The sequence below is a fragment of the Choloepus didactylus genome, chromosome 15 (assembly GCF_015220235.1).
Source record: "Choloepus didactylus isolate mChoDid1 chromosome 15, mChoDid1.pri, whole genome shotgun sequence".
NCBI classification, from domain to species: domain Eukaryota; kingdom Metazoa; phylum Chordata; class Mammalia; order Pilosa; family Megalonychidae; genus Choloepus; species Choloepus didactylus.
The window spans coordinates 37923605-37937142 of record NC_051321.1 but is presented as its reverse complement, the minus strand read 5'-3'; the positions used below and the strand labels follow the sequence as shown (position 1 = coordinate 37937142).

At 38.2% G+C, this 13538-nt stretch overlaps 1 long non-coding RNA gene across 1 annotated transcript in view; it reads right to left on the bottom strand.

The window, feature by feature from the left end:
- LOC119510273 overlaps positions 1-13538 on the bottom strand; it is a 145262-nt gene that overhangs the window by 93329 nt on the left and 38395 nt on the right. The window lies entirely within an intron of this gene.

Below are 13538 nucleotides of genomic sequence, written 5' to 3'. Positions count from 1 at the left end.
GTCAAAATGTAAATCTAATATTAAAATAAATATCAGTCTTTTAATAGCTTACAGGCCAAAGTTTACAATATAATAGTAAGATTACTATTAAAATATATTCCCATCTATTATCAGTTTAAAGAATGAACTGAACTTCATCCAAATTGGTCTGGTCTCTCTCTGATTCAAATTCCAATAGTTGCAATCTTGTTAGAACATGACAGTTGCTCATGGTTAGCTATGTCAACATATATTTCCTTTTTCTGGAGAAATGTTATTTATTTATTATACTGTCACATTGATGGGGTTTACAATCAGCAGATCAGTAAATTTATTACCATTATGTTAATTAACAATAGTAACGGTAATATATGCTGCTTTTTAAAAAATTGTGGTTAACACACAAAACAAAATCTCCCATTTTCACCATTTTTAAGTTGTGATGGTTAAGTTCATGTGTCAACTTGTCTAGGTTATGGTGTCCAGTCATTTGGTCAAGTAAGCACTGGCCTGATTGTTATTGTGAGGGTATTTCATGGATTTAAATCATTCATCAGTTGACTGTATCTATGGCTGATTACATTTGCCATCAACAAAGGAGATTACTTCAGCAATGAGATGTCTCTTCCAATCAGTTGAAGGCCTTAAAGGAAGAACTGATGACTTAAACAGTCAGGAAGAAGAATTTCTGTCTCTACTTCAGCCAACCAGCTTCTGGAATTCATTGGAACCTTCATCAGAGTTCCCAACTTGCAGCCTGCCCTATGGAATTAGGACTTGCCAATCCCCATGGTCTCGTGAGCCAATTCCTATAATAAAACTCTCAATATTTGCATATATATCCTGTTGTTTGTTTCTCTGGAGAACCCTAATAAATAAGTATACACTTCAGTGGTACTAATTGCATTCACAATGTTGTGCTACTATCACCACCATCCATTATCAAGGCTTTTTCGTGACTCCAAACAGAAACTCTGTACATATTAAGCAATAACTCCCCATTCCCTGCTCCCCCCAGCCCCTGGTGACTTCTATTTTGTCTCTGTTAATTTGCTTATTTTAGATATTTTATATAAGTGGAATCATAGAATATTTGTCATTTTACATCTGGCTTATTTCACTCAGCATAATGTTTTCAAGTTTCATCCATGTTGTAGCAAGTCTCAGAACTTCACTCATATTTATACCTGAATAATATTCCACTGTATAGGTACACCACATTTTGTTTATCCATTCTTCTGTTGATGGACACTTGGATTGTTAACACCTTTTGGATAGGCTGCTATGAACACTGTACAATGATCTTTTTGAGTTCCTGCTTTCAATTCTTTTGGGTATATACCTAGAAGTGGAATTAACAGGTGTGGTAGGTTGAATTATGAACCCCACAAACACATGTCCATAATGTTAATCCAAACCCCTGTTGGTGTGAACCCACTGTAAATAGGACCTTTTGAAGATGTTATTTGTTGTTAAGGTGTGCCCACCTGAATGAGGGTGAGTCTTAATCAAGATTACTAGAAGCTTTATATAGAGAACCTGGAAGTCACAGAAGCTAAAAAGGAGAGGACATTGCCATGTGACAGGAAGCAGAGATACAGGCCAAGGAACCCCAAGGATGGCTGGCAGTCAGCACTAGAATGCTGTATTTTTTTTGCAGAAAAGAAGTAAGCCTTGCCAGTATCTTGATTTTTGGAGTTCTAGGCTCAAAACTACCCATTGTGAGGTAATTGTCATAACAGTCTGGCAAACTAAAACAACAGGTCTTACAGTAATTCTAATTTTAACTTTTTGAGGAAACATCAAACTGTTTTCCACAGTGGTTACACCATTTTAGATCCTCATCAACAGTGTAAAAGGGTTCCAATTTCTCTGCATCCTTGATTTTTCTTTTTTCTTTTTAATTATTTTTTATTTTCTGCATCCTTGATTTTCAATGTTTTTTTTTTAGTAATAACCTTACTAGTGGGTGTGAAGTGGTATCATTGAGGTCTTGATTTGAATTTCCCTAATGGTTAATGATTTTGAGCATCTTTTCATGTATTTATTGGCCATTTGTATATCTTCTTTGGAGAAATGTCTAAGTTCTTTGCCCATTTTTAAATTGGATTGTCTTTCTGTTGTTGAGTTCCATGTTTCTTTGAGTTTGTATTCATTTTTTAAATAAATAACAATCAAAATTTCAATGGCTTACTCAACAAACTGATTTTCATATTCATTGGTCTGTAAGTCAGCTAGTATTCAGACTGTAGGTCTGGCTCAGGCCTGTTCCATGTACCTCTCCTTCTCCTTGAACCAGTGGTTTCCTGGGACATATTTTATCATGGCAAATTACAGGGGCTCAGGAGAGTGAGAGGAAGCACAGGATGCCTCTTAAATTTTTGACCAAGATGTGCCCCGTCACTTCCACTGACCAAAGCAAGTCATATAACCAAGCCTAACATCAGCAGATTGGAGAAACAGTGAGAGGAACAGCAAAATCATATAGCAAAGGGTATGGATGATTAATTCTAACATAGGAAAGGAGTAAAGAATTGTGAACAATGATTCAATATACCATAGTGTCTCATCAACTGAAATGTAAAGTATGTTTTTTATAAATACAATCTACTTATCTTGCCAAGGAATAGTCTCTTTTTAAAAAATGTCATTACTTCCAGAACTTCATCATTGTGCAATTTCTTTCCACAGCCTTAATCAGGATGCCCTGGCAGCTCCCAAATTAGCCTCACATTCTAAATTGGCAGATTTCCTAAAAGGCTATGCATATTTTGATTTTCTTATATGTTTAGGACAATGTATAATTACCCAATTTTTTATTTGCGTATGAATTTACTACTACTGAACATAATTGGTTTTAGCACAGTATAATTTTTCAATAATGGGGAAAGAAGTACCTCCACGAGCCTTCTCTTTGCAAAAGTGGCATTCAAGACTGTACATTTGATGGGGGTATTGCTATTACTTTTGCATTTCTCTATTTTAAATAAATTAATCTCTAAATTTAAATTGATGATATAATGATGGCATTGCCCACATCAGCACCTAAGTTGTTCTTTTGTTTTATATCACTTTTGCCTGTACAATGAGAACATAGATTAGTCAACGGCAAGTGTGACGGTTAATTTCATGTGTCAACTTGGCTATGTTATGGTGTCTAGTTGTTTGGTCAAGAAAGCAAAGGCCTGATTGTTAATTGTTTCATAGATGAATTTACATTGTTAGCTAGTTGATTTTATCTACAAGCAATAAATGACATTTCCCTCAGCAATCAGGGGGTCTCTTCATCTAGTCAGTTGGAGGTCTTAGCAAAAACTCAGGATTTCAGAAGTCAGGAAGAATTTCTTCCTTTACTTCAGCCAGCCAGCTGCTCTGAAGAATAAAACTTCACCTTCACTAGTTTCCAGTTTGTGGTCTGCCCTACAGAGTTTGGACATGCCAATCCCCATGGTCGCATGACCCAATTCCTATAATAAATCTCTCTGTAATCCTATAGGTTGGAGAACCCTAATACAGATTTTGGTACTGAGATTGGTTACTGAGAAACAGAATTTTAAGGATGAGATTTCTCAGATGATTTTTGGGTTTTCTGGAATTGGTTTTCTAATCTAGTAGATTAAAAGGCACTAATGACTCAATTTCCAATTACCAAGAGGGCATCATACCTGAAGGAGCTATGTGTTCACTCTTCCCTGTAGGTCAGATATTATGGTAGGAACTGCTGCCACTGAACTTGAATCCTTAAATACAGTGGGGATGATTGGATCCTGGGTTGGCAGGAGGCAAGTGGTGACACAGACTAATCTTTAGAAAAAGCAGGCTTATTTATATTACTCCCCAACTAAAGTTTTTAGTGGCTTTCCATTGCCTACAAAATAATATCCAAACTCCCCAGCATGACATTTCAGGCTTTCCATATTCCATGCCTGTAAGATCTCTCCAGGCTTGCATCCCACCAAACCCCTCTGATGTTCCCTACACTCTAGCCATGATGGATTTTTCACCCAATACTGTTCAGGTTGTTTGCTCAACCTAGAATACCACTGGCCTATACCAGCTTCAGAGCTCAGCTCAAATGCTACTTCTTCCATGAAGCAGCTTTCGTATATCCAAGTCAGAATAAACTACTACTTCTTTATGCTACCACAGTCCTTTGCCTGGGTCTGCATCAGAACACTCAGAACATTCTGTTTGATGTCTGGGTTAAGCTCCTTGGGAACAAAATCTGTAGATTTTATCTTTCTGAAAAGTAGGCCTCAGGGGGTATTTGAGCAGAAACTAAGGTAACAGTCCCAGCCAACCTTGTCCACTGCCAGCTAACTACAAACACTTCTGTCTTTGGCAGGATTGTCCATACCACTATTTCTATTTCCATGTCCTTATGTTATTTCTTCACACGACCATCCTCCTCCTCCAGCTTTGAAGGACCAGCTCAACTCCTGATTCCTCAATGAAGCCTTCTTTGATTACTCTAGCCATAGTGAACCTTTCTTTTTTGGACTATGCATTTAGTCTGTATAGCTCACCATACAGCACTCAATTGTACATAATAAAAGTAGAATCTTGACTTCCAGGAAGATGGCAGATTAGGAGAGACAGAGCAAAATTCTCCTCTGTGAAGAACACTAGATAAAGGACAGAAAGAGCTCCAGAACAGTAGTTCCAGTGTTCTACTGGCTGGGCAGGGACTTCTACATCCATAGTGAGTGTGTACTTGGAGAAGCTGAGAGACTGCATTTAAGACTGATGAGTGTTCAGCCTGGAACACTACTGGGGAACATGCGGTTGGAGCTGGATGACGAACACAGAGGGGAGCAACCTTCCATGCCCCGGGTACCCTCCTCAGCGCTTGGCTCAGGTGATAACCCTTTGCAGACCCATGGCTAAGAGCCCCTGTGCCAGGGAATGGTGGTTAGAGCAGGCAGATGAGTGCGGAAGGGGACAACTTTCCATGTTCTGTGCAGCCATCTTTGCAGTTGGCTGGTGAGATGACCCTTCACAGCACTGCGGCCAAGAGCTTCCTTGAGGGAATTCAGGATGCTGTGGGCTTATGAGGGAGTCCACTCTTCCTTCACGGAAGCCCATGGTGTGCACAGCCTAGAGGTAAGGTCACTACTCAGAAGTGTCAGAAGCCCTCCCCAATTCCCAGGGACTTGTGGGTGCACAGCAGACAGGGACTGTGGAGCATTTGAGCTGGAAGGTGGCATGCATGGCTCTAGAGCCCCAGAGTAATTCACTTGTAGCCCCATGTCCTGGAGCAGACTCCCTGCCAAACTGCACAGGACACGACCCGCACCCACAGGGCTGGCAGTCCCCAGAGCACATCGAAAATTGGTGCACTCATTGGTGCATGGTTTAGACCCCCATTAAGTGCATAGACGAAGTTGGGGGAGAACTGGCTTGAGGGTAAGAGGTGGCTCATGAGTGCCACCTGCTGACAGGTCAGGGAAAGGGCACTCCACCAAGCTGAAACTCTGCCAAATTATAGATAAATGTTCAAATAATCCTCCATATCCTAAAAGAACTATATCAAGATAAGCAAATGCCAAGAGGCCTAAAACAACAGAAAATTATAAAATATATGAGGAAACCAGAAGACATCTACTAGTTTGGATGTATTATGGCCCCCAAAATGCCATTATCTTTGATGCAATCTTGTGGAGGTGAACATATTAGAGTTGATTAGGTTGGAACCTTTGGATTATGTTGTTTCCATGGAGATGTGACCCACCCAACTGTAGGTGATAATTCTGATTAATTTCCATGGAGGCATGGCACCACCCATTCAGCATGGGCATTGATTAGTTTACCAGAGCCCTATAAGCTCAAACAGAAGGAGCTTGCTGCAGCCACAAGGGACACTTTGAAGAACGCACAGGAGCTGACAGAGGAGCCGAAATACAACCTAGGAGCAAGCAGATGCCAGCCACATGCCTTCCCAGTGAACAGAGGTTTTCTGGATGCCAATAGCCTTTCTCCAGTGAAGATACCCTATTGTTAATGCTTTACCTTGGACACTTAATGGCCTTAACACTATAACTTTGTAACCAAATAAACCCCCTTTATAAAAGCGAATCCATTTCTGGTGTTTAGTGTAATGGCAGCATTAGGAAACCAGAACAATACGGATAACGCAAATGTCCAAATTAAAAAGCCAGAGGAGACCCATAACTTGGAGCAATTGATCAAAGAAGTAAACACAAACATCAGTGTCATGGTTCAGTTTATGAAGTATGTGAAGAAGACCCTAGAAGAGCATAAAGAAGAATTTGCAGAAGTAAACTAAAAAAATAGTGGATCTCATGGAAATAAAAGATACTGCTGATCAAATTAAAAATATTCTTGAGACACATGGCAGATTTGAAGAGGTGAGGAATGAATTAGCGAACTCAAAGATACGGTGATGGAAAGTGAAAGCACAAAAGAATGAATGGTGAAAAAAAATGAAAAATTTGAAATGGGTCTCAGGGAAATGATGAACAACATGAAGCACACAAATGTAAGAATCACTGGTGTTCCAGAAGGCAAAGAGAAGAGTATGGCTAGGAAGAGTATTTGAAGACACGGTTGGGGAAAACTTCCTGACTTTTCTAAATGAAAATATGCAAAATAAAGATGCCCAATGAACTCCAAATAGAATAAATCCAAATAAACCCACTCTGAGAAATATTCTGAACAGATTGTCAAATGCTGAAGAGGAGAAAGTTCTAAAAGCAGCAAGGGAGAAGCAATTCATCACATAAAAGGGAAACAACATAAGACTAAGTACTGAAAACTCAGTGGGCACCATGGAGGCAAGAAGACAGTGGTATGACAGATTTAAAATTATGAAAGAGAAAAATTGCTGGCCAAGAATTCTTTATGCAGCAAAGCTCTCCTTCAAAATTCTGGAAGAGTTTAAAATTTTCACAAACAAACGCTGAGAGAATTTGTTAACAAGAGACATACCCTACAAGAAATACTAAAGGAAGCTCTACTGGCTGAGAAAAAAAGACAGGAGAGAGAGGCCTGGAGAAGGGCACAGAACTGAAGAGTATTAGTAAGGATAACTTAAAGAAATAGAGAGAGACAGGGAAAAAACAGATCTGACAAAAACCAAAGGATAAGATGGCTGATTCAAGAACTGCCTTCACAGTAATAACACTGAATATGAATGGATTAAACTCCCCAATTAAAAGATATAGATTGGCAGAATGGATTAAAAAATATGAACCATCAACATGCCATTTACAAGAGACTCATTCTAGACCCAGAAACACAAAGAGATTAAAAGTGCAAGGATGGAAAAAAATCTTCCATGCAAGCTACAGCCACAAGAAAGCAGGGGTAGCAATACTAATTTCAGATAAAATAGACTTTAAATGCAAGGATGTCATAAGAGATAAAGAAGGACATTATATACTAATAAAAGGGACAACTCACCACAAAGAAATAATAATCAAATGTTTATGCACCCAAAGAACATGAGACATTGGCAAAATCTGAAGGAACCAACAGCTGTATCCACAGTAACTGTAGGAGAATTCATCACTCGCTCCTATAGATAGATCAATCAGACAAAGGACCAAAAAGAAAACTGAGAACCTAAACAATGTGATAAACGAGTAAGACTTAAGAGACATATATACAGCATTACATCCCAAATTAACATGATATACATTTTTCTCTAGTGCCCATGGAACATTCTCGAGGACAGATCATATGCTGGGGCATAAAACAAGCCTCAATAAATTTAAAAAAGATTGAAATTATTCAAAGCACATTCTCTGACCACAATGGAATGCAACTAGCAGTCAATAACCATCAAAGATCTAGAACATTCACAAATATCTGGAAGTTAAACAACACACTCCTAAACAATCAGTGGGTCAAAGAAATTTCAAGAGAAATTGCTATATATCTAGAGACAAATGAAAATGAGAACACAACATATCAAAACTTATGGAATGAGTTGAAGGTGGTGTTGAGGGGGAAATATATAGCTCTAAATGCATACACAAAAAAGGAAGAAAGAGCTAAAATCAAAGAACAGAACTGAAAAAGCTAGAAAATGATCAGCAAGCTAATGTGAAAAGCAAGTAGAAGAAAAGACATAAAAAGGATCAAAGCAGAAATAAATGAGCTAGAGAACAAGAAAATAGAATAAATAAAAACAAAACTTGGCTCTTTGAGAAGATCAATAAGATTGACAAACCCTTAGCTAGACTGACAAAGTCAAAGAGAGAAAACTCAAACAAAGTAATAAATGAGAGGGGGACATTATTGCAGATCCTGAAGAAATAAAAAAAAAAATCATAAGAGGATACTATGGACAACTGTATGCTAACTAGACAATTTAGAGGAAATGGATAATTTCCTGGAAATACATGAATAACCTAGACTGACCAGAGAAAAAATAGAATATGTCAGCAAACCAATCACAAGTAAAGAGATCCAATCAGTCATCAAAAAACTTCCTAAAAATTAAAGCCCAGGGCCAGACAGCTTCACAGGGGAATTTTACCAAACTTTCCAAAAAGAACTGACACCATTCCTACTCAAACTCTCAAAAAATTGAAGAAAATGGAACACTACCCAACTCATTTTATGAAGCCAACATCACTCTAGTACCAAAGCCAGATAAAGATGCTACAAGAATGGAAACTACAGGCCAATCTCCCTAATGAATATAGATGCAAAAATTCTCAACAAAATACTAGCAAATCAAATCCAAAGACACATCAAAAAAAATCACACGCCATGACCAAGTAGGGTTCATCCCAGGCATGCAAGGGTGGTTCAACATAAGAAAATCAATCAATGTAATACAACGCATTAACAAATCAAAAGGGAAAAATCAAATGAGCATCTCAAAAGATGCTGAAAAAGCATTCAACAAAATTCAGCATCCTTTTTATTTTCTTATTTAGCATCCTTTTTTGATAAAAACACTTCAAAAGGTAGGAAGTGAAGCAAACTTCCTCAATATTATAACGGGCATATATGAAAAACCCACAGCCAGCATAATACTCAATGGCGAGAGACTGAAAGGCTTCCCTCTAAGATCAGGAATGAGGCAAGGATGCCAGCTGTCACCACTAGTATTCAACATTGTGCTAGAAGTTCTATCCAGAGCAATGCAGCAAGACAAAGAAATAAAAGGCACCCAAATTGCAAAGGAAGAAGTAAAACTGTTATTATTTGCAGATGATATGATCTTATATTAGGAAAACCCTGAGAAATAGATGACACAGCTACTTGAGCTAATAAATTCAGTAAAGTAACGGGATACAAGATGAATGCACATAAGTCAGTAATGTTCCTATGCACTAGAAATGACCTAACTGAACAGACACTCAAGAAAAAGATTCCATTCACAATAGCAACTAAAAAAATCAAGTACCTAGGAATAAACTTTAACCAAGGATGTAAAAGACCTCTACACAGAAAATTACATAACTTTACTAAAAGAAATAAAAGGGGACCTAAGAGATGGAAATACATTCTGTGTTCATGGATAGGAAGGCTAAACATTGTTAAGATGTCAATCCTACCCAAACTGATCTACAGATTCAGTGCAATTTCAACAAAAATGCCAACAACTTACTTTGCAGACTTGGAAAAGCTAGTTATCAAATTTATTTGGAAGGGACAGGGGCCTCAAATTGCTAAAAACATTCTGAAAAAGAAAAAGAAAGTGGGAGGTCTTAACACTTTCTGACTTTGAAGCCTACTATAAAGGCACAGTAGTCAAAACAGCATGGTATTGGCACAAAGATAGACTTATTCATCAACGGAATCGAATTGAGAATTTGGAAACAGACCTCTAGATCTATGGTCAACTGATTTTTTTTTTAAATTAAATTCAGCTTTATTGAGATATATTCATATACCATACAATCATCCATGGTGTACAATCAACTGTTCATAGTACCATCATATAGTTGTGCATTCATCACCCGAATATATTTTTGAACATTTTCCTTACACTAGAAAGAATAAGAATAAAAAATAAAAGTAAAAAACAACACCCAAATCACCCCCCCCATCCTACCCTATTTTTCATTTAGTTTTTGTCCCCAATTTTTCTACTCATCCATCCATATACTGGATAAAGGGAGTGTGATCCACAAGGTTTTCACAATCACACTGCCACCCCTTGTAAGCTACATTATTATACTGGATTTGGGGGCTTTATCAAAAATCAGTCAACCGTATGGTTCCACAAGAAGCTAAGCATGTGGGTGCCATAAGGACCTGCAATCTCATTGGAAGATCTTCAAGAGTCAAGGCTACTGGGATGGAATTTGATAGTTTCAGGTATTTACTTATAGCTAGTCCAATACATTAAAACCTAAAAACAAGTTATCTATGTGGTACGTAAGAATGTCCACCAGAGTGAACTCTTGACTCTATTTGAAATTTCTCAGCCTGTGAAACTTTATTTCATTTCATTTTGCATCCCCCTTTTGGTCAAGAAGATGTTCTCAATTCCATGATGCTGGGTCCAGATTCATCCCTGGGAGTCATATCCTGTGGTGCCAGGGAGATTTTCACCCCCTAGGAGTCAGGTCCCACATAGCAGGGAGGGCAGTGAGTTCACCTGCCAAGTTGGTTTAGCTAGAGAGAGCGAGCCACATCTGAGGAACAAAGAGATACTCAGGGGGAGACTCTTAGGCACAATTATAAGCAGGTTTAGCCTCTGGTGTTTGAACAAACTGACTATAGAAGTTACATAGTTTAGAAAATATAGATCCTGCACCAAATAAATATCTCCTCCCTTGGTCTCACATGGAAGTTGAAGTTTTAAAACACAGTCAGTTTCAGCCTTTACCCTTTGGCCTGATTTGCCCTAGTCTTAACCAGATCTGCTTCATTCATATCTCTAATTGAAGTCTAAGGCTCTTTTATAGCTATTTTTTTTTTAACAGTTGCTGTATGCACTAATACTGACATTCATATCTGCCAAGCTCTAGCTCTGAGTTTCAGGTGTCACACAGATGCCCAACATTCCAGAGACTGATCAGGTTATACACAAATGGATCATTATCTCAGAGTTTGGAGACAGCCATTATGATTCAGGAATAGATGTTACTGCTGTAAGAGCTTACAATCTAGGGACAATTACAGTAATTGTTCCCCTGATAAGCTGTGCTCTAAGATTCAATTCTGAATTTACACATTGTAGTTAGTCCATATTGGTGAGGCATTACAGTGTTTGCCTTTGTTTCTGGCATACTTCACTCAAAATGCTATCTACAGGATCTGTTCACCTCATTGCATGCTTCATAGCTTCACTCCTTCTTGTAATTGCTCAATATTCTATTGTATGCATACATCACAGTTCACCATTCTGTTCCTCAGTTGATGGAACCTTAGGCCATTTCCACCCGTCGCAAATCATGAATACTGCCTCAATAAACACCAGTGTGCAGATGTCCATTCATGTCTCTGCTCTCAGATCTTCCAAGTATATACCCCATAATGGGGTTGCAGGACCTCAAGGCAACCACATACTTAGCTTCTTGTGGAACCATATGGTCAACTGATTTTTGATAAGGCCTCCAAATCCAGTGAACTGGGACTGAACAGTCTCTTCAACAAATGGGGCTGGGAGAACTGGATATCCATATCCAAAAGAATGAGAGGACCCCTACCTCACACCCTATACAAAAATTAACTCAAAGTGGATCAAAGATTTCAATATAAGAGACAGTACGATAAAACTCCCAAAAGATAATGTATGGAAACATCTTCAAGACCTAGTATTTGGAGGTTGCTTCTTAGACCTTACAAACAAAGCACAAGCAACTAAAGAAAAAAACAGATAAATGGGAACTCCTCAAAATCAAAAGCTTCTGTACCTCAAAGGAATTTGTCAAAAAGGTGAAGAGGTAGCCAACACAATGGGAAAAAATATTTGGAAACCATGTATCTGATAAGAGACAAATATCTTGCACATATAAAGAAACCCTACAACTCAATGACAATAGTACAAATAGCCCAATTATAAAATGGCAAAAGATATGAAAAGACATTCTCTGAAGAGGAAATACAAATGGCTGAAAAACACATGAAAAAATGTTCATCTTCACTAGCTATTAGGGCGATGCAAATCAAGACCACAATGAGATATCATCACACACCAATAAGAATGGGTGACATTAAACAAATAGGAAATTACAAATGCTGGAGAGAATATGGAGAAATTGGAACTCTTATTCATTGCTGGTGGGACTATCTAATGGTATATCCACTCTGGAGGACAGTTTGGCAGTTCCTCAGAAAACTAGATATCAAATTACCCTATGATCTGGCAATTTCACTTCTCAGTATATACCCAGAAGATCTGAAAGCAGTGACAGGAACAGATATTTGCACACCAATGTTCATAGAGGCTTTGTTCACAATTGCCAAAAGATGGAAACAATCCAAATGCCCTCAACAAATGAGTGGATAAACAAAATGTGGTAAATACATACAATAGAATACTACACAGCAGTAAGAAGGAATGAGGTCATGAAACATATGACAACATGGATGAACTCTGAAGACAGAATGCTGAGTGAAATAAGCCACACACAAAAGGAGAGGTATTGTATGTTACCAATAATGTGAACTCCATGAAAAATGTAAAATAAGTATCTTATAATGTAGAATATAGGGGACCTAGAGATAGACAGAAGCTAGTGAAGGGGGAATGATAATCTAATATGGACAGATGTGATAATGAGGGTGATCTTAATGGTATGGGAATGGTCAAGAGTGACTATGGTTCTTTAATGGGATTGTAAGTATCAGTGATGGATTGAGGGCGAACATGTTTGTAAATGGTTGTTTAAAGGTATGTAACCCACAGAGAAGCACCACAAACTGAAATAAGTGCTAGCATGATATACTTATAAGGTATGACACTGGTGCAGAGGGTTAAAAACAGAGTGGTATATGGAAAAACTACCCATTACATATTAAGTATTTTTAACAGGAATATCTTACCAACACTACACTAATACTAGGGATGCATACTCAGCAGCTGATAAGAGCTCTGGGATGTATTATGTTATGATAATTGTTTAAAGTTGAGAGTGATGATGATTGTACAACATAGTGAAGATAATGTAAGAAACTGACCATTTATCTTGGGATAGAACATATATTAAGTGAAATTAGGAACCCACTACTTAATAAATCAAGCTCTCAACTTGAGGTCTGCTCTTGTGAAACTTAGGGTTATAAATGGGACACTGAGCCCTCCTATAATTACACCTAAGAGGTACATCCAGGGAATCTCTTTTGTTGCTCAGATGTGGCCTTTCTCTCTTAAATTCGTTAACCTCCTCCCAACGATGGACATGACTCCCAGCGGTATGAATCTCCCTGGCAACGTGAGACATGACTCCCAGGAATGAACCTGGCCCTGGGAGCAAGGGATTGAAAATGCCTACTTGACCAAAAGGGGGAAAAAAGAAGCAACAAACTGAAGTTACAGTGGCTAAGAGATCCCAATTAGAGTCAAGAGGCTATTCTAGAGGTTTCTCTTATACAAGCTCCAGCTAGAAATTCCAAATGTTCATGGTATG